The sequence below is a fragment of the Heterocephalus glaber genome, unplaced genomic scaffold (assembly GCF_053883595.1).
Source record: "Heterocephalus glaber isolate CG9 unplaced genomic scaffold, H.glaber_assembly_v1.0 deba00001608, whole genome shotgun sequence".
NCBI classification, from domain to species: Eukaryota; Metazoa; Chordata; class Mammalia; order Rodentia; family Bathyergidae; genus Heterocephalus; species Heterocephalus glaber.
Window position 1 is genome coordinate 17,110,409 of NW_028258379.1, and position 19,990 is coordinate 17,130,398.

At 52.4% G+C, this 19,990-nt stretch overlaps 1 protein-coding gene across 17 annotated transcripts in view; it reads left to right on the forward strand.

Annotated features, from left to right (window-relative positions):
• Positions 1-19,990, forward strand: part of Tmem63c (transmembrane protein 63C) — a 95,706-nt gene that overhangs the window by 41,254 nt on the left and 34,462 nt on the right. For 15 of the 17 annotated variants that reach the window (XM_013067097.3, XM_021245915.2, XM_004837138.4 and 12 more), the window contains one exon: positions 3,801-3,928. The gene's annotated coding sequence lies outside the window, so the exon portion shown is untranslated. Of the gene's footprint in view, positions 1-3,800; positions 3,929-19,561; positions 19,819-19,990 lie in introns of those variants that run through there. The other 2 variants (XM_021245905.2, XM_021245900.2) reach the window with 2 other exon arrangements.

Sequence of the window (19,990 nt, forward strand, 5' to 3'; positions counted from 1 at the left end):
GCGTCCTGGAGCAGGTTCCCAATATGCTTGAGAAGGGCGTGCCCTGCAGCTTCGGAGTGTAGGGTTCTGCCTAGGGGTGTTCGGTCCAGTTGCTTGGAATGTTGTTCTGTTCCTCTCTGTCCTTGTTGATCTTCTGTTGGTGCAAATTATTATTATTGCAAGTTGTGTATTGAAATCTTGTAATGGCTGGGGATTTAGCTCAGTGGTTCTGCCACCTGCCTCTCAAGTCCAAGGTCCCAAGTTCGATCCCTGGTACCAAAGAATTCTTGTACTATTATGATGTTACTATTTCTCCCTCCAATTTTGCTCACATTTGCTTCACATATTTGGGTCTTCTGCTGTTAGGTGCGTATTTATAATTGTTCTGTCTTCCTGGTGAACGTGCCTTTATCATTGTATAAAGCTCTTCATCTCTTGTGGCAGCCGTTGACTAGAACTATGGTCACCCCTGGCTGTACTTGGTTACTATCCCAGTCTGTTTTGTGTTGCTGCGAGGGAATTCGAGATTAGGTCATTTATAATGAACAGAAATTTATTTGGCTCACAGTTCCGGAGGCTGAGAAGTCCAGGAGCTAGTGGTTACATCTGTTAAGGTGTCATAATACAGAAGAAGGCGTCACATGGCGAGAGAGTATGTGTGAGAGGAAAGGGAGCCAAACTCATTTTCACAACAAACCCACTCTTGAGATCATTACCCACTCCCACAAGAATGTCATTAATCCATTCATGAGGCAGAGCCCGTGTGATCTGATGCGTTCGAAAGGTCCCATCGCAGAAGTTTCCAACACAGGAGCTTTAGGGGACATGTTTGAACCATACCAGTTTCCATTTGCCTGGGGTGCCTTTTCCCACCCTCCCACTTGCAGCCTGGGTGTGTCTTTACATCTAAGGAGAGCCCCTTATGGACAGCCTCCGGTTACTTTCTTTTTCTGCACTGGGGTTGAACTTAGGGCCTCCACATTGAGCTACATGCCCAGACATTTTTTATTTTTTGGTTTGAGACATGGTTTGGCTAAGTTGCCCAGGTTAGACTTAAACTTGTAAACTTCCTGCCTCAACTTCCCATGGTGCTGGGATTAGAGGTGGATACCATTATGCCTGGCTACAGTTGCATCTTTCTACACCCTTTACCTGTAATAACTCATCTAATCACCACCATAACCCTGTGCAGATGGTACTATTACTATTCCCAGTTTTGGACAAGGAAACTGAGACACGGGAAAGTTAGGTAACTTATCCTAGATCCTGTGGGGCTGGAATTTGAACCAGGCATGTGGCTCGGTTCATACCCTTGTATCCCTCCTACTATATAGTTAAATTGGATTTTTTAATCTAGAGAGGGAGGACAGGGAATAGGTTATTTTTAAATGAGTAGGACAACTGTCTAGCTAGTCCCTTGATGGAAACGAGAAAGCTGGTCCCGTCATAGTCCTTGAACCAGTCTAAATTCTGGAGGCAGATGAGGCTTAAAAATAAGAAAACTCAAAGCCGAGGATTTAGCTCAGCGGTGCCACCGCCTGCCTCCCAAGCCCAAAGTCCCGAGTTCAATCCCTAGTACCAAAAAATAAAAACTAAGGAAATTCTAGTGGAAAATAGGGATAGATGTTTTACAATCCTCAAGTGAGAAATATTTTGTTTGTTTTGTTTGTTTGTTTGTGGTACTGGGGAGCGAACTCGGGTGTTTGTTTGGTTTTTGAGACAGAGTCTTGCTATTTAGCACAGCCTGGTAACCTTAAACTTGCTAAATAGCCCAGACTGGCCTTGAGCTGGAGATTCTCCTGCTTTAGCCTCCCGCGTGCTAGGATTACAGGCATTTGCCTTATGCCTGGAAGTGAGAAAGCTTTTTAAAAGTAAAAACAAACACTCAGAAGTCACACAGGAGGAGACTGATACTTTTGACTACAGAAAGAAAAAAAAAAATTAAGACCTGACATTTCTTTAAGCAAAAGATGCCACAATAAGGTAAAAAAGAGACAAATGACAACTTGCAAGATGCATGATACAAAGTTAATTGAATCAATTTAGAAAATCCTTAAAATCAGTAAGATAAATTAGAAAAGACATAAACAAACAATTCACAAAATAAAAATAAATGCCAACGCCAGTCATTCAAAATTGTGAAAATATGCTTGCCCACTCTGACAATAAACAGAGATGGTTATCATCTTTTAATTTTCATGCTGTTTAAAAGTTTGATAATGCACAATGTTATCAAGGGTGGAGAGAATCAGGCCCTACATTGCTGAGGGAGTGCAAATTGCTGCATCCTTTGTGGAGGGCAACCTGGCAATATCAATGAGAATTTTAGACCAACGTGATCTTTTACCTGGGGATTTATCCTGTAGCCAATCTCACAGATGTTTGTCGTGCAGCTTTCTGCATTAAAAATAGAGAAACATCCTAAAATCCATCCACACAGGTAGAGTCACATAAATGGAACACATTGGTTCCATGAAACACTATGAGCTGTTTAAAAAATGAGATCTACATTGCATACATAGATGTGTGATGTATATTAGTGAGCCAAACAAAGATAGAGTACTCAGAATATGTTCCTGTTTGCTTTAAAATAAAGATCAAGCACAGATATATATTTGCCCATATTTGGGGGGAATTTGAAGAAAACTTAAACAGGCGACTTATTTATGTTTTGGAGTGGGACAGAGTTCTGGGATGGCAAGGACACCTATACTGAATTTTTATTTTATTTTTGTTGTATTTTACTTTGAGTGTTTTTTTCACAAGCATGTCATTTTCAGAATTAAGAATATTCAGATTAAATCAATTATAAAGGGAGAATACTACTTAAAATGCTTCAGCCTGGACTTCTCTGATTGATTGATTGATTGATTGATTGATGCTGGGGATGGAACTCGGGGCTGTGCACATGCTGGGCAACTGCTGTACCCCTGAGCTGCACGCCAGCCTTGAACTTCCTTTATAAGATTCTCAGTGGGTTCATTTCTTCTGGAATTGGCAGTTTTAGATCAGTGCTAATCTTCATTTTGTCTACGAGGACAATGAAAACCAGAGAGGCATCAGTAAGCTGCCCAGGGTCCCCTGACTAGTCTTTCTGCAGACATTGGACTCCTAAACACTGCTTTCAGAAAGGGACTCATGACCCCTGAATGTGGATTAGAAAACTGTCATCCATGGACTGGTCTGCTCTTTCTCAGAATTTGCGTTGAGTATGACCTCCTGTGCGTCTGTGTGAGGAACTTGCTAAAATACAGATTCCTGGGCACCTTCCTGGACATTCAGTGGGCCAGGGTAGAGCCCCTTACCCTGCATTTTAGCAAGCTCTAGCACAGATGATTCTGAAGGAGGTGATGGTTGTGGCCTCCTGGGACCTCTTCTCAGTGCACCCCTGCTGGCTCTGTGTATCTAGGCTAAAGGCTCCCACCCCAGTGAGGGAAAGTGGAGTACTGCAGCTCACCCGGGGCAAGGGACAGAGCTAGTGCTTGAACTCCCAGTGCAGTCAGTTTCCACTCTTGGTTCTCCTTGCCCTCACCCCCTTAGGCCTCTGCTCAGCTGGAATGAGTGGCAGCTCCATGCTGACTCATGCTAGGGTGGGCACTCATTGGATTTGGAAGTGGGGGCCAGCCTGGAGGTCATGGATTCCCCTCACCCAGCTGAACTCCGAGCTCCCTGCAGCAGGCCTTCTGGGAAGATGCTGACAAGCACATTGGGCCTGGGAGGGGCCTGCCCCGGTTGGGCTGGGGGAGGAGCTGCATGGAAGCCAGGGAGGAATGGGATCCATGCCCGCCTACCCTGACTGTTCCATTGTCCCTGTGCCATAGAGCCTTGGAGGAGCCACTTTTGTGGTCACTGCTGGGTGGCTTGGAGAACCTCCCCCTGGAGACTGATCAAGAGGAGAAGGCCAGGAACAGCCAGTGGGCCAAACCCCCAGCCTCACCTGCTACTCCAGGTAGGTGGCCCCATCATCCCACCCAGCCAGACTGAGCCCAGCACCGGCTCCTTCCAGCTGGGGAACTGAAGCTGTCCCCACTGCCCATGGCCTGTGGCTCATGTGGGCAAAGGACCTGTGTGGCCCCTTCTACCCCCACACCATGACTGAAGGGGGCAGAAAGGGCCTAGTCCCTCTCCATTGGGTGCTTCCCAGGTAACGCTGGCTTCCAGGGCCTGGGAAGGAGGTGAGGCTCTCTGGCTTTGATTAGGGCGCCCTTCACCCCTCGCCAGTGCTCCCAGCTCAGCTCCCAGCTGGGTCCCCTGTGTGCTTCTTGCCCAGCCACCCTGGCATGGAGCAGATCCAGGACCCAGTCAGACACTGTTCTTCCATGAGTTCCCTGACTCCTGACGCTTCTTCCTCAGGAAAGGATGAAGACAGATGGTATCTTCATAAACTGTTGGAGCTGGAAGGGATCTTGGTGATATAATCCACCTGCAATCCCTCTTTACTTCTCAAGCATTACTTGTATCAATAGTGTAGTTCCAAATGTTGTCATTGAACATCTCAGAGGACTCAGGTGTAATCTTGTCAAAATAGCACAGGAAGCCTTTAGCTTTAGAGAGCCCTTCCGCCTTCCGGGGCCCAGCTGGCTCCTCTCTGCCTGCCCTCAGCCCCACCCCTGCCCCAGGCCCCTTTTCCTTTGCCTCCCCCTCCCCCTCAGCTCTAGCAACTCATACCCCTTGGCCAAAGTGATCCAGCGCTCGAAGCTGGGAGGTGTTAGAGACAGGGTAGTGTGAACGTGAGGCTTTCTTCCCCAGGTATGTAAGTAAATATGTGAATGAATAAATCTTTGAAAAAAGACTCCATAGTCCAGGAGGCTTATCAGGGGAAGCTGTAGCTATCTATAAGACTTGAGAGTGTCTGAAATCTCTCTTAAATGAAAGAAGTTGTGCTGTAAGGGCTGTGGGCCAAGAACATTGTGAGTGTTGCTATTATGGATAAAAGTAATCTTAGCTATGTGCAGAGCAAAGGGCCGTTCATGTCTCCCTGATCATTTCCTGCGCCTGCCTTGGGACAGCCCTCCGGGGCAAGGAGCCTGGACCCTGGCAGCCTAGGGAACTTCTGTCCCCCAGCTGTGCTCATTGCCCACCCCATGCCAGGCCCTAGTCCTTGCAATCTAGATGCCCCAGAGAAGCGACACTAAACAGTGGTTAAAAGCTCAGGCCTTGGAGCTTTCCCAGCTTTGCCATACTTCAGTCTCTTTGTCTGTAAAATGGGGATAACAGTACCCTCGCGCCATTGTGGAGATCAGTAAGTTAATATCGGCAAAGTACTTGACTAATCTGTAGCAGCCAGTAAGTGCTTAACCTGCTAGCTCTGATCACTACAGAGGCCTGTTCTCTCCTAGTTACCCTTGCTTGCCTAGTTACCCTTAGCTTCCCTAGAGCTCAGTGTAGTCATCATATTCCCCTACTCTATAATCATCCATGGCTCCCTATGGCCCATTTAATAGATTATGTCCTAACCTTCCCTTTAAGACCCTTGAAGATAGCAACTGGATATATATCATTTGCCCTGCACAGCATAAGGGATTAGTAATATTTACAGAGAAAGTTTCCACCCTCGCCATGGGGCGAACTGAGTTCCTAAGGTGTGGAAGTGCAGTGATCTGCAGCCCCACAGCTTCGGATTTGACCCACACCTCCCTGCCTCCCTGACTATAGCCAGCCCTGAGCAGACCTGGGCACAAGGTGCTGGATCCACTGGGACGGCTGATGCAGAGAGCCCAGCCAGCCCTGTCCACATCAGAGTGCCAAGGGGGCATGTGACCGTTGCCCAGAACAGGCAGGGCCTCAGCACTCTCTGATGAGTTCAGGCCAGGTGACAGATGTGAAGTCATTGTCCTCATTCACCGCTGGGAGGTGGCCAGGGCTTGGGCTCCTACAGCTTCAGTGGACGGCCTGAGGCTGGCAGAGACCACCTGAGATCAGTACCTCGGACAGAAAACTTGGCCCGCCCTATTCCCCGCACCTCAGCTGCTTCCTGTGCTGTGTACCATGAAGGACTAGGATTGGAGTAGGACAGAGCTGTGTTCAAAACCAGGCTTCTCCTCTGACAGGGAAACCTTGGCCAATGTCACCGACTTCTCGGAGTCTATTTTCCCATTTGTAAAATGGGGGGAGGGGATAATTCCCACTTCATAGGATCAGTGTGAGGCCAAACTGGAACAGAATTCCTGCCCGCCCCCGTGGTGCTCGGTATTGTGCCCTGGCTCTGCTTAGACCATCAGAGTGGCCCCTTCAGGCTGCACTGTCCTGCAAAAACTCTGCTTTCTTCTCTTGGCCTCCACTCTGAGATGAAGGAAAGCAGCAGTGGTTTGGGCAAGGGAGGGAGGGAGGGAGGGAGGGAGGGAGGAAGAGTCCAAATCTCCCCAGATTCCTGGAGAGGGTGAGAGGTGCAGGAGGGAGCAGCACAGTTCTGTCTGGTTTTCTCAGAGATTTTCCCACTGGGAGGCTTGGGGCTGCCAATCCTGGAAGCCGGGAGGGGAGCGCCAGAGAGGGAGCAAAGCAGACCCTGCTGGCTCCTGCGGGGTGGTGTTTTCCTCCTGATTTAGTCGTTAAATGGATGAGTTTGTTGGGATCCTAGGCACTGGGTTTTCAGCAAGTAAAACAGGCAGGGACTCTGCTCAGCTGGGGCCTTTGCTCACTGGGGTTGTTGGGGAACAGATAAGAATCAGCATAAGGGTGGATAGAATATGCTAGAAAGAGATCAATGTAATAGGAAAAAAGAAAAAGGGGAAGCAAAGAGACTCCGCAGTGCAAGAGGCAGGCTGCTGGGACGGACTTCACCAAAAGTGTAACATTTGAGACACAAACTGCTCCCCTTGGGAATCCTGACAGGCCTCAGGACTCAGAATCAAGGCCAGGTGACTTTCATGAGATCTTAGGACAATCAGCAAGATCTAGAAGCCCCAGTCCCAGTCCAGACAATGTCATGCCCTTTCTCCAAAACCTTCCATAGCTCCCCCTTGTCCACACCACCAAGTGCAAATCATTCAACTTGAGTCAGGGCCTGGTGATCTGACCCTGACCTGCCTGTAAGCTCGGCAGACCCTTCTCACTGTATCTTTCCAGCCAGGCCAGTCTGCCTGTCGTTTCTGGATTATTCCATTCCCTGATCACCTCCACCTCTCTTTTCCCCACTGATTTCTGCCAGTGGCTGTGGCTCTGTTTCACTATCTGATCTCTGCTTGGCTGCAAGAGGCCTGGGAAGAGCCTGGGCTCTCTCCGTCTTCAGGGGGTGGAGGGCTTAGCAAACGTGGGGCAAATTGTGTCCAAGTTCAAAGGCCCCCGTCACGCTGGGACAAGCAGGTGAGCCTCTGGCCCACACAGAAAACAATGGCGGAAGTGGGAGGGGGTGGTGAGCAGGAGGGGACAGGGGAAATGAACATGGAGGGGAGAAAGAAACCCCCACCATACTGTTTCCAGACAGGCAAACTGTCACCGACAGAAGGGTGGGTCTGTCTTCTTCCTAGAAACAACTGCTACTTCCTTCCTGCCAGGCCAGTGCTTCCTTGAATCTAACTAGAGAACCTCTTGCTGCAGCTGGGGCTCGCTTTCTCTGGCTCCATCCACTTGATCAGAGTGGCTTTGCTGATCCCACACAAGGGGCAGCAGTGAGTTCAGAAGGAGAGAGCCCTTTGGCCTGGGGGCTTGTGCTGTAGTTGACGAGGCCTGCGAACCCCAGAGCCATACAGAGACTGTCTGGGGCCAAGGTGTGGAGGTCACCATAAGTCCTGGAAGTTGTGTCCAGCACTGCCCCTCAGCACCCGGCTGTGCCTCCCCAGGACTGACCTTTACCACGAGCCACTCTGTAAACGAAGCCCCCTCCATGGCTGCACATGATTCCCCGGCCCCTCGTGATCTGGGCTCTCTGGGGTCCCCACGGCCCTGTGAGGCCACATCAGCCAGGCCCGCTGCCTCTGCCATCTGGTTCCCACCCATGCCTGGGGTAGCTGCACTCAGCTCCCAAGGCAGTCAACGTGGCTCCTGCCCTATTTAAACAGATGGGGCCGGAGCCCAGGGACAGGCTCACCCTGCTGCCCTCCGGTGTCTGAGCGGGGAGTGCTTCCACCCCAGAGGAAAGCCTGCGCTCAGTCTTCGGCCAGGCCTGAGCCCAGGTGTCGTGCACAACCCGTGCTGTCCCTCAGCATTGTCCCACCCCTCCCTCCATGTGTCTGGAGGCCCAAGTGTCCTCAGCCTGGGACAGTGGCCACACTGACTAAATCTGCAGTGGCAGCAGTCCCCACCTCGAAGGCGTGGTGAGGGTTAAAATGCCTGCACTTCCAGGGTCTGAGGTAGACAGCAAATAAGCCTGCAGTTAATAGAAGCTAAGCCTCCTGTTTCCAGCACTCCCTTGGCTTCTCCCCGGGACCAAGACTCCCCAGGACAGAGGCAAGGTCTTCTCTGGGCTCCCAGCACCCTTGAGCTTCTGCAACCCTGTCACAGCCCTTGTGGGGTCTCTGTGCCCACTAGAAGCTTATGCCCAGACTGTTAGCTTCTTGAGTGCAGCCGCAGAGGTTGAGCCATAATTTGCTGAATAAAGGAGCTTGTCAGTGATGGGGGGCTGCTGGGAGAGACAGCAAGAGGAGGATGAGATGAGCCCTTCTGCACCCAGCTTTCCTAGGGGCTGTCCTGAAAGACCAGGCTGCCCACCCGAGGTCTGGGGCTGACTGGGGGGCTGGGGAGGAGCCTCCATGTGCTCAAGCGGGATTCTCCCAGTATACTTCTCGGCCCAGCCATGTTGGCATCACCCAGGGCCATGCTAGAGATGCAGCTCTCAGGCTCCCAGCTCTGCCTGGCCAGACCCTGGGCTGGGGAAGAGTTTGAGGCTCACAGCTCTAGAATACTTTCTCCTGTAATCCACCCCAAAGGGGAGAGGAGGAAGGAGCCCTGGGGCTGGGTCTCTGCTGTACTGAAGGTTTTCAAGAGGCCCCTGCTGTGCCCCCAGGTGTGGCTCCCCTCAAAGATGCCCTAGGTGCCCCTCAGCTGGCCCGAGAGGACCCTGCTCCAGCCTGGCCTGGGCCTGCTCCATCCCAGTGCCTGGTACATCCCCCTGGGTGTCCTGCAGCAGTATTTAGCATGCACCTCTGCAACGACAGGGTTCAGGGAGACCCTAGAGAACCCCGCTGCACACACGCAGGCTCACACACACGAGTGTACAGACACGCAAACACATAGACCCAACTCACCACACACACAACACATGTACACACTAACAGACACAAGCACCCAAGACCCAGATGACAGTCACAAACCCATTCCCAGCCACACCCGAGTACTCTCCAAAACACACAGACACACACAGGAAAAATAAACGCGTTGACACACACACCTAAAGACACCCAAGCACACGGAGACCCACCGTCTTGGTGTCATAGGTCAGCCGTAATGAAGGGCCCACACTGGAGACATTTCTCCTGTCACCGTCCTGAGGCTGGAAGCCTGAGGTCAGGGTGTGGGGAGGGCCACACCCTCCCGTGTGCTCCAGGCCTCCCCTGCCATTCGTGTGCTCCTCGGCTAGCAGCCGCGTCACTCCACGCTCTGCCTCTGTCTTCATGTGGCCCCCTACAAGGGCACCTGTCATGTCATTATGTCTACCCTAACCTCCTGTGACCTCATTTCAACTACTTCCTTCAACAAAGACCCTGTTTCTAGACAGCGTCACATTCTGTGGTCACCGGTGGACATGCATTTTGAAGGACACTGTTCAACCCAGATCCACACATACAGAGGCAGAGAGACAGACAGAAAGACGAACAGACACACACACACTCACACACACACACACACACACACACACACACCTTGCAGGTGAGAATCCTGGGATCCAGAGAGGAGAAGGGAGCCCCCCCACACTGAGTAGTCACATCCTTATGATGACATTTATCACATGGTGCTGTTCCTCATTTGGGTTTTACTTGGTTTTGTTTTTGGAGTGGTTAGATATGCATAGATTTCAAAATTTAAAAAGTTATAAAGAGCTGGGTATGGTGGCCCATACCTGTGATCCCAGCTCTTTGAACACTGAGGTAGGAGGATCACTGTAAATTTGAGCCCAGCCTGGGCTAATAATGAGTTCAAACCCAGCTAGACTACATAACCAGACCCTGTCTAAGCAGACAAAAACAAAACAGAAAAAGAAAAAATAATAAAGAGAACAGAGTGAACAGTGAATGTCCTCATCCTGTTTGTCACCACCTCTTTCCCTTGCAGAAGGCCACTGCTGCACAGCTGTGTCCACTTGCAGAGAGCACCAGGCCCAGGCCCTCCCCACGTGCGGTCCGAGCCTTGCTTCCTTCCCTGGGCAGTGCCACTGTCGCCCTCTCATCTGATGGTCTACCGTCCCGGGTCCGCGGTCCCAATCTGCTGTTGCGCTCCCTGACAGCCAGGCCACGTGCTGCTGGCCTTTGCGCGCCCCGCCCACCGCTGCTTCCTAGCTCCGTGCCAGCACTGGGCAGGGTTCCATTGAGGCTGGCTCTGTCTCCACATCAGTGAGTCAGGAACAGCTGCTTGACGCTGAGTGGGCCTGGGGCTCAGCCTTTGGCTGCAGAGCCCATGCTGGCAGCAGGAGGAGGCGAGTGGGATGGCACCAGCAGTGCTCACCCGATGTTGCTGTGGGCACCTCTCCATGGCAGCCACCACTGTACCTGGGAGGGCTTCGGGATGGGGCTCCTGCTGCTACCTCCCCACGGTCCTTCTGCTGCCCTCCCCTGCAGACTCCCGAAGAGGAACCAGTCAGGGCAGAGGCAGGGGGTGGACCACACTGCACACAGCAGGGACCTCAGCCCTGCCCAGTCCTGCAGGCTGACGACTTAGTCTGCGCTTGTTGCCACGGAGATGGGAATCACAGCAATAACTCAGGGTCGTGCTGGAGGCTTCAGCTTCACCCAGTTGTGGTGAATGCATTTGCTCCATAGCACTCAGATGTGAGAGGTGTCACGCTTTTCTTCCTCTAAGTTATCTGCATCTGTTCGAGTGGTCACCATGCCCTCCACGTGTAGGCTTCAAGCCAAGCCCGGGGTGGGTAGGGGTGGGCGGGACTGAAAGCCCGGGAGCTGTTACAGCAGCCCCCTCAGCCCACTCTGGAAGGAGAGGTGTAGGTCAGTGCATCTGTAAGCCCCCTCCAGCCAGGACGCTGGGTTTCAGCTCATGGGGCCCACGCTAGTCCCAGCAGTCCCACTCCCAGCCTTTCTTGTCTTCAACAAATATCTGCAAAGGATTCAGCCCTGTCCAGACTGCGAGAAATAATCAGTAACACAGCCATGGGCACCGTTGTCAGGGAGCTTTCTATTCATCGGGGGCATCAGCCACTTGCTAGGTCATCCTATAAATAGCTGCAATGTATTGGGCACTAACATGGGAAATAATGCTTAACTTTAACCAGCCATTGCTATGTGCTGGGCAGTCTAATTATTTAAGTGAATTCTCCCTCCCTCTCTCTCTCTCTCTCTCTGGAATGAATTCCGGAGTGCTCTACCACTGAGCTACATCCTAGGCTTTTTCTTACTTTTTTTCTTTTGAGACAAGGACTCACTATGTTACTCAGGTGGGACTAGAACTTGAGATCTTCCTGCCTCAGCCTCATTCAGTGCTGGGATTGTAGGAATATGCCACTGCACCCAGGTATGAATTGGTTCTCGTATTCCCCGTATCCGCCCAGCAAGGCAGACCTTCATTTTACAGATAAGGAAGCTGAGGCACAGTGTGGTTAATAAACCTGCCCAAAGCCATGGAGCTAGTAAATAGCAGAGGCAGCATGCTTCACTGTGTCTGCCTCTAAGATGCTCTGAGGCAAGGGATGTGGGGCTTAACCTGGCCTGGAGTTTGCCCTAAGGGAGCAAAAATTGGACTCAGATTAACTGGTAGGAGAATGAGTCAACTAGTGGGAGGGGAAACAGTGCAGGCAGGGAAACTTAGCTGTGCAAAGGCCCTGTGGCAGGAGGGAAAGTTACACGCTCTAGGAACTGAGGAAAAGATATAGGAGGCCAGAGTTGAACATGAAGGGAAAGCCAGCTGAGCATGGCAGTGCACATCTATAATCCCAGCACCAGGGAGGGTGAGGCAGGTGGATCAACGAGTTTGAGGCCAGCCTGGACTACATAGAGACCCTGTCTCAAAAAAAGGCAGAGGTTGAGCTGGGGATTTAGCTCAGTGGTTCCGCTGCCTGCCTCAAGAGCGCAAGGTCCCGAGTTTGATCCCCGGTACCAGAAAAAAAGGAGGGGTTAACACGATGAGGTAGAAGGTTAGGGAGAACTACACATGGCAGCCTTGTTGGCCAGGTTATGGACAGCACAGAATGCCCCCCTGCCGCTGCTTCCTTCACAGCCTTCTGGGGAGTCACTTGGACCATCCTGAGGGTCGGTGCCCCTGGTCGTGAGCCAGGTGCTGGGCAGCCCCTTGAGCACTGTGGAGCTGCCTCCTAGCCACCCCGTCCCTCCCCTCCCCTTCTCTGCAGCAGCCCTGCCCTGCCTGGCGGAGAGCAGGGAGAGAGAGGGTGAGAGCTGCAGGACTCCAGGTCGTGGAGACCCAGGGGCCCAGGAAGGCTGCCGAGGGGAGCTGAGATGCACCAGCCTTGGCCATGGCGAGGTGAAGGCCCCTCCATGGAGCCATGGGGAGGGTTGGGGCCAAGAGAGGACAAGGGTATCCATCTGCTGCCTGTGAGGAAGTTGGAGCGTCTCCCCTCGCCCCAGCCTCTGCCCCTGGAAAGAGCCCGGATGCCAGAAGGCACAGGGAGCTGTGCAAAAGCTCAGCCTCCCCCCTGCCTCTGCCCCTTGGCTGTGCAACCCTGGGCAGGCTGCTTGCCCACTCTGGGGCTCAGCCCTGCCCTGACGGGACTGGTGGGTTACGTGAGATGGGGATTGGAGACACTTGGTAACCAGCCTCGGGGCAGACCCCCAGGGAGGCTCCCTTTTCCTTCCCCACAAACGCCCCCCTGAGCTGACTGCAGGCCTCCCCTGTCTCATCCCTGCAGCGGCTGCAGGAGCCATTGCTGGGGCCTGGGTGGCCTCTGGCACCTGCGCAGACCTCCTGGGGCCTCATGGCCGCCCAGGTCCCAGGGGTGCAAGCCCAGGCTTTGGGCTGTCTACACCCGTCCCCACCAGGCCCTGAAGGGAGGTGAGGAGGTAGCCTTGGAGTCAGCCTGATGTTCCAGAGCAGGCAGCCTGTGCTGGGCTGAAGCTGGGCCCCTGTCACAGAACAGCACGGGGAGGGCTCAGCCCCGCTGTGGACACATTGAGTAGGAGCCAGCCGCAGAGAGGCCTTCAGGGAAGGGGCTGATGGAGAAGGGGAAGGAAGGCTGATTATTTGTCTGCCCGGGAATGCCAAGCCTTCCTTTTAAAATAGGACCTCTTCCTAATTATAAGCAATCATATGTGTTCACATTAGCCTTTCAAATTCAGAAAAAACTTATAAAAGACTATTGAAAGAACAGGGTATAATTTTAGGTTTTTAATTTTTTTCTTTATTCCTTTTTAATGTATTTTTAAAGAATCGAGATCATCTAGTTTGATGGCATCACATCCCACTGTTTTTACTTACTATCTTGCCTCTTTAGCACAAGTAGCTGTCACCCCTTCTCCTCCCAGTGTCTCCCTGAGTCACTGCCCAGTTACCAGGGGTCTGAGTGTCTGTGACATCCTCACAGCTGCCTCTCCCTCCTGCCCCCGGCTGCATCTGGGCCACTCCCTCCCTCAGGGCCATGGCAGAAAGGTTCAGGCTCAGGCATGGGCTGTGGGGCTGAGGACAGGGGAAGGAAGCTTCCTGGCAGGGACTGGTGCCCTGTAGGGTGCCAGGGGTGAGCTGGATGCGGTGGGGAAGCCAGCTTGAGAAGCTTCTGGCCTGGTTCTGAGTGGCCTCTCATAGTACAGGTAGGGGGCTGATCTTCCTGTATGCTCGAAATGCAGTCCTCTTGGAACAGGCAGAGCTGCTCTTCCTAACGGTGCCTTCAGAAGCCACATGGTGTAGTGGAGTTGGACACTCAGGGTCCAGTTCTGCCTGGGTCTCTCCACCTATGTGACCCTAGCCAGTTGCTTAATCTCTTTGATCTCAGATTATCTGCCTGTAAAATGAGGATCCGGATTCCTGCTCCTTAGGCTGCTACCTCTTAGGTTACTTGTGAGGAATAAATGATGTTCATCCGGATGACCATAAGGAGGCGCTGTGCCATGCTTGGTCCATCACAGATGTTCACATCCCCTCTTTCCCCTCTTCTGAGGCTTTCTCAGGGGCTGTACCACTTCCCTGCACTTTGGTTCTATTGTTCCCTGCCTGTTTCCTTTTCTCTGTCAATGTCCGTCTTGGGCCTGGGGCCTTCGTTGGTGTTGCCAAGCATCAGTGTTCTCTGCCTTGAGGGGCACATAGCAGAGTGACTCAGAGGCACTGTGCAGGCTGCTCCCACCTCCACTGCTGCTAGATCCCTGATCTTGTGAGTTTCCTAACCGCTCTGAATCTGAGTTTCCTCATCCAGAAGAAAAAAGAATAATGGGATCTACCTGGATTTTGTACAGGAAATAAAAACCAGTCTGAGAATTTTAAGCACAAGCAGAATTGAATGCAGGGAATTCCATGCCTTCAGAAGCACTGGAAAGTTAGAATCTGGGTCTTTCGAAGCAAACCTGGCCCAGCAGACAAAGGACTCCTCTTCTACAGTCAGGAGGCCGCTCCTGGAGGCACTGAGTTCACATCTGCTCACCAGTAATTCAGGGATCAGGAAACTGCTGCAGCTTTTGGCACAGCTGCCTCTCATGCCCCCTCCCTGAGAGCGAGAGCCTGGGTACTGAATCTGCTACAGAGAAAACCCCTTCCTCCTCACCCTGACAGAGCACAGCCTGAGAACCAGGAAACTGCCTTCTCCTCCTTCCCACCTTATCAGTCTATCTCCAGCGCATTTCACTGATGGAGCCTAATCCGTATCCAGGCCCCCAGCTGCAATAAGTGTTGGAAATGTAGTTTTTAGCTTTCTAGCTTCTGCAGCATAGGAAGGCACACTGCAAAGAACTGATGAGTACTGAGGGCAACCTGATAAGGGTATTAACCCAAACAATGCATTAACAGACTTGGCACAGTGCTTGTCAGTAAATGTCAGCTGTCATCCTCATTCTTTTTCTTGGGCCAGGGACCCCAGTGAGCCAAGCCTGGTCGCCCTCAAGCTCTGGCAGAGAGCTCAGCAGAAGGGCACTGGTCTGTGTGGAGCTGTCCGTGGTGCTGAGAGTCCTGCCGCTGACCCGGCTCTAGCTGCTTACCGTCTCCCAGCTCACACAGTGGGCTCCATGACAAGGTGGATCTGAGTCCACTCACATCATGCCTAGGCTTGGGGGGCCATATGGGGACTTTGGAGAGAAGGCCAGCCTCTATCCCGGGAAAAGGATAGCAAAGGCAACACCTAACATTTGTGGCACTCACCTTTTACAAACAAGGTCTCTGAGCACCATCTCCTTTAACGAACCCTCACAATCACCCTGGAGGAGGCAGGCCAGACATAGTAGCATCCATTATATAGAAGAGAAAACCAAACTACACAATGTTAAGTAGCAGCTAACAAAGAACAGAGCCAGATTCATGTCCAGTCTCCTGACCCCTCTACTCTATGCTGCGACTTTGGAGGGAGACTTGGAAACCAATCATGTGCAAAACTCAGGACTCAGGTGGAGTATACTCCGTGCATGCTCTGCAAATGTGTGCAAATCACTTTTATCCTTTCCTGCCCCTGAGGGTGGCTCTGGGCAAAGGGCCATCTGTCTTTCACTAAGACTGACTGCATGCTGGTCATATGGGGAGAACCATGGAATGCATAAGAAAAAAAATGGCTGGGCTGAGGATTTAGCTCAGTGGTGCTGCACCTGCCTCGCAAGCGCAAGGTCCTGAATTCGAGCCCCAATACTCCCCACCCAAAAATGACCCCACTAGCAAAGATACCATAGATTTGTTGGGAAACTGCTCCTGTGTGTGGAAAAATGAAAGGACAGCGGCAGGCATTGGTTACAAAGACCAACTGTGTAAAGAGGGTGGGGACAAGGTGCAGGTCAGGGCCATTACCCGAAGGAAGGCCCCAGGGAGTAAGATATGTGAGCTGGATCGTAGATGTTAATGAGACCAAGGCTCTAGCTGAGCTTCGAGGAAGTGGCTGGAGCTCTGTAAGGGGAGGAGTTCAGCTGTGGGGCACTTGGCAGGCAGAGAACGGAGGGCAGGCTTGGTACCGCACACAGAAGTGACTGGGTCGGGCCTCTGAGATCTGAGACAATGGGAAAAGAGCCAGAGTGGGAGATCCTAGTGAAGAGGGGGTGTGAGCCACCTCTCCACAGACCCTGGGCCAGCAGGAAGGGGAGGGGAGATGGGAAGGGGCGGGGCCCTGAGCTGGGCCACTGGAACATGATTTATGAGATACCAAGCTATCTTTGTTTATCCCCGAACCTCCCCATCCTCTCTCTGTTTAAGGAGAGGCAGGAAACTTTTGGGGTCTTCAAGAACTCCTTATCTAGATGCAGATAAGGAATCTTAAGCTGGTGGTCCTCTATCTCGGCTGAACACAAGAAGTGACCACAGATTCTTACTCTTAACATGGGGAGGTAGCAGTAAGTATCTGGAGCTACTAAGCACCTTGCAGCAGATTCAGTGCCACTCCCAGCCTGAGACGTCACTGAGAACTCTGATGGGGAGTCAGAAAACCCAAATTCTCATCCCAGAGCCACCCTTTCCCCAGCCCTAGGCAGGTCTCAGCCTGCTGTAGACTCACGTCTCCACGTGTAAAGTTGAGAAACCATCCTGGGTTGTGAAGGTCTGAGGTGATCGAGGCCAGGCTGGAGCAGGGAAGGGGTCGCTGCTCCTTAGGAGAGGACTCCAGGGCAGCTGACAAGGCAGGTGTGGATGGCCATGAACCAAAACCCCTCATTCTACAATGCCCCTCCCTCTCTTCCCCAAGTACTGGCCCCTTAGCAGTGAGAGTGAATGGAAGCCACTGAGCTGACTTCCTGGAAAGGGAGGAAGTGGAGATCAAGAAGAGGACAGGGTAGGAGGGAGGCCTATGGCCAGCGACTCCAGTCTGTTAAGTCCAGAAGCAAGGGAGATAATCTTTCCTGTTTTTAACAGAAAGATGACAATGCATTATTGAAGAGACTAAGAAGGCCAGATGGTGGGGTGGGGGGAGGCCGGAGCTGAGGCTTTGTGTGTTACTGGGGGGTGAGGTCGGGAGGAGAGGAGGGTGGCTCCAACCTGCAGCATTTTCTCCTGGAGCAAAGCCTGTGATTATAATAATCCTTTCATCTGAACCAAAATGCAGGCCTCACAGGTCAGTTCCTGTGAACTCCTGAGGGTGGTGGAGCCGACTGGGCCCTGGGCAGTGCTGGGAGATGCAGCCCGAATCCCTGGCCTGGTCACTGCTTACACATGTTACTCTGAAAGGCCAGGAAGGCCTTGTCCTTGGACTAGGGCTCGCACAGGTCACCCTCTCCCTCTGCCCTTGCCCAGCACTGGCAGCCTGGCAGAGGTTCAGGAGGCAGGAGGCTGAGACTTATGAAAGACCAGGGTTTGAGGGCAAGTTCTGCTACTTACGAGCCATGACCTCAGCTGTGGTTTAACTTCTCTGGGCCTTAATTTTCTCCTTCATCAAGGGATGATTCTGGTGCCCTGGGGTACTTGTGAGGATTAAATGAACAAGTGCACAAATGGAAACTCTTTAGTCCACAGTAGGTCCTCAGTAAATCTTAGCTATTTATTTATTCATTTATATTTTGAGACAGGGTCTTGCTGAGTCACTAAGTTGCCCAGGTTGGGCCCAAACTTTTGGTCTCTCTGCCTCAGCCTCTAAAGGTACTGGGATTTTGGGATGTGCCACAATGCCTGGTTCACCAGCTGGCATTCACACCCTCTCCCCTGCCCCTCCTTGGGTCCAAACCAAGACTGACATTTGCTTCTCATGCACAGAAAGAACAGAGGCCATGACTGCCCATCAGCTGCACTTTGAGAGACAGGGCACAGTCCCCACCTCTCTCCTCTTACCTGCCCCAGAATAGCAAAGGAGGGGGCCTGGGGTGGTCCACTGGCTAACACTGGGCACTCAGGTGTTTCCCCGGCATTGTGCAGAAGGCTTCATTTGCACAGTAACCGTATGAGCCAGTGCCATTATTGACTCCCATTTTCCAGATATGGGATCTAAGGCTCAGAGAGGTGAAGTCACTGCCCATGGTCACGCAGCTAGCCAAGGTGGATCTGACTTGAGACAGCTCAGCTCTCTGCACTACCCCGACAGCCTCTTTGTCCTCTGCTGTGAAATGGATGCCCATGGAGTCACATTTCCTGCCGCCCACTGCTCCAGGCCAGGGTGGTGCCCCTGCCCTATGCTCCTCTAGCCCCTCAAGTTTCAGACTGGATCCTTTCCAGTGCTCATGCTTGTGTCTCCAGCGAGCCAACATCCAGGCTTCCTGCCTCCCTCCTTCACACCAAGAGCTAGCTGCAGGTACACACCTGTAATCCAGCTGCTTGGGAGGCTGAGGCAGGAGGATTACAAGTTCTAGGCCAGTCTGGGCAGCTTAGCAAGACCCTGTTCAAAGTCAAAAGGCCTGGGGATGTAACTTGTTGGTAGAGCACTTGCTGAGTATGTGTGAGGTTCTGGGTTCCATCCCCAGCACTCTCCTCCCAGAAAACGAGCTAGCTCTCCATCCAGAAAGAAAGCAGGGCTCAAGGTGCAGGGACAAGCTGGGTGCTGCTCTGAGTTTCCACGGCAACAGCTTCCCTCATTACTGTCTCTGCCTGCTGCCTGAGACTGCTGAGGAGGGTGGCGAGGTGGGAGAGGGAGAGGGAGAGGTCCTCTTCTCTCCTTCCCGCATCTGTCCTGCGGGCCAGCAGTCAGGTGAAGCAGAAACCCTGCACCCAGCCAACCTGCCAGACAGACTCCCCCTCTGCTTAGAGGCTGGGCCTTCCAGGCAGCATGGTAGCCTGGGCCAACAGCACCCCTCTCCCCAAATCCCAAAGCTGTGAGCTCCCTGCAGAGTTCTTGTTGTGTGGGTGGATGGATGGACCAGTGACCCATCCTACTCTCCAGTCGTGACTGTTCACTGCGTGTTCCCCAGATGCTGTGCTCAGTCTGGGTCATTGTCAATATGGTTCCCTCGCCACATGGTTCCCTCATTGTGTGGTCCTCACCCCTGCACTGTCACATCTCAGAGGTCACATCTTGGAGGTCATGCCATCAAATTCAAAACGTTTGCTCTTCAAAAGACAGCATCAAGAAAAAGAAAAGACAGGCAGCAGACTGGGAGAAACTGCAACATACACACACACACACACACACACACACACACACACACACACACACACACGGTAAAGGATGTGCACCTGAGCCTAAACTGAGGAAAGGGGCTTTGAGGGAGATGAAGCTTCCAGACAGGGGGTCCTGGGCCCCTAAGTCTCTGCCCTGCCTTTGTTCTTTCATAGCAGCCCTGTAGCTGAGTGGAGCCCCCAGTCCTGACTTGGCCTTCCCTGGAAATCTGATTCGGGTAGGAAAAGGCTCCTTGGCCCTTTAGACCTGCGGCTTCTCCCCGCACCTTCCATCACCACCTGCTGTGGTGCGGACTCCCCCTAGTGGGCACCAGCAGAACTGTAGCTTCCGGCCGTAACTGACCTCAGCCGCCTGCTCCACCCAACCTAGAAAGAACCGCCATCGCCTTTACTAGTACCGTACTGTGATGCTCTCTCTGGCAGCCTTCCTGCTCAGAGGCACTATGTTCAGTCAAATACATTAGGGAGTTAGCTCATCAGCGACCTGGGGTAGAGATAGTGAAACCCTAGGCAGCCTCCGGGGAACAATAAGGAAGCAAAAAAACAAACAAACAAAACAAACGGTGAGTTAAAAAGGTAGGTGTGAGACTCCCTGTTCCTGTTGGACACTAATCCCATGACAGGAATGTGGGCAGTTCTTGTATTCTTCCTTTTTCAGCACCAATCTCTTTAGACCCTCTTCCCCTATTTTTGTAAGTGATCCTAAGAGGCCCAGGCTCCCTGGCCACCTCTTATCACCCATTCTCTA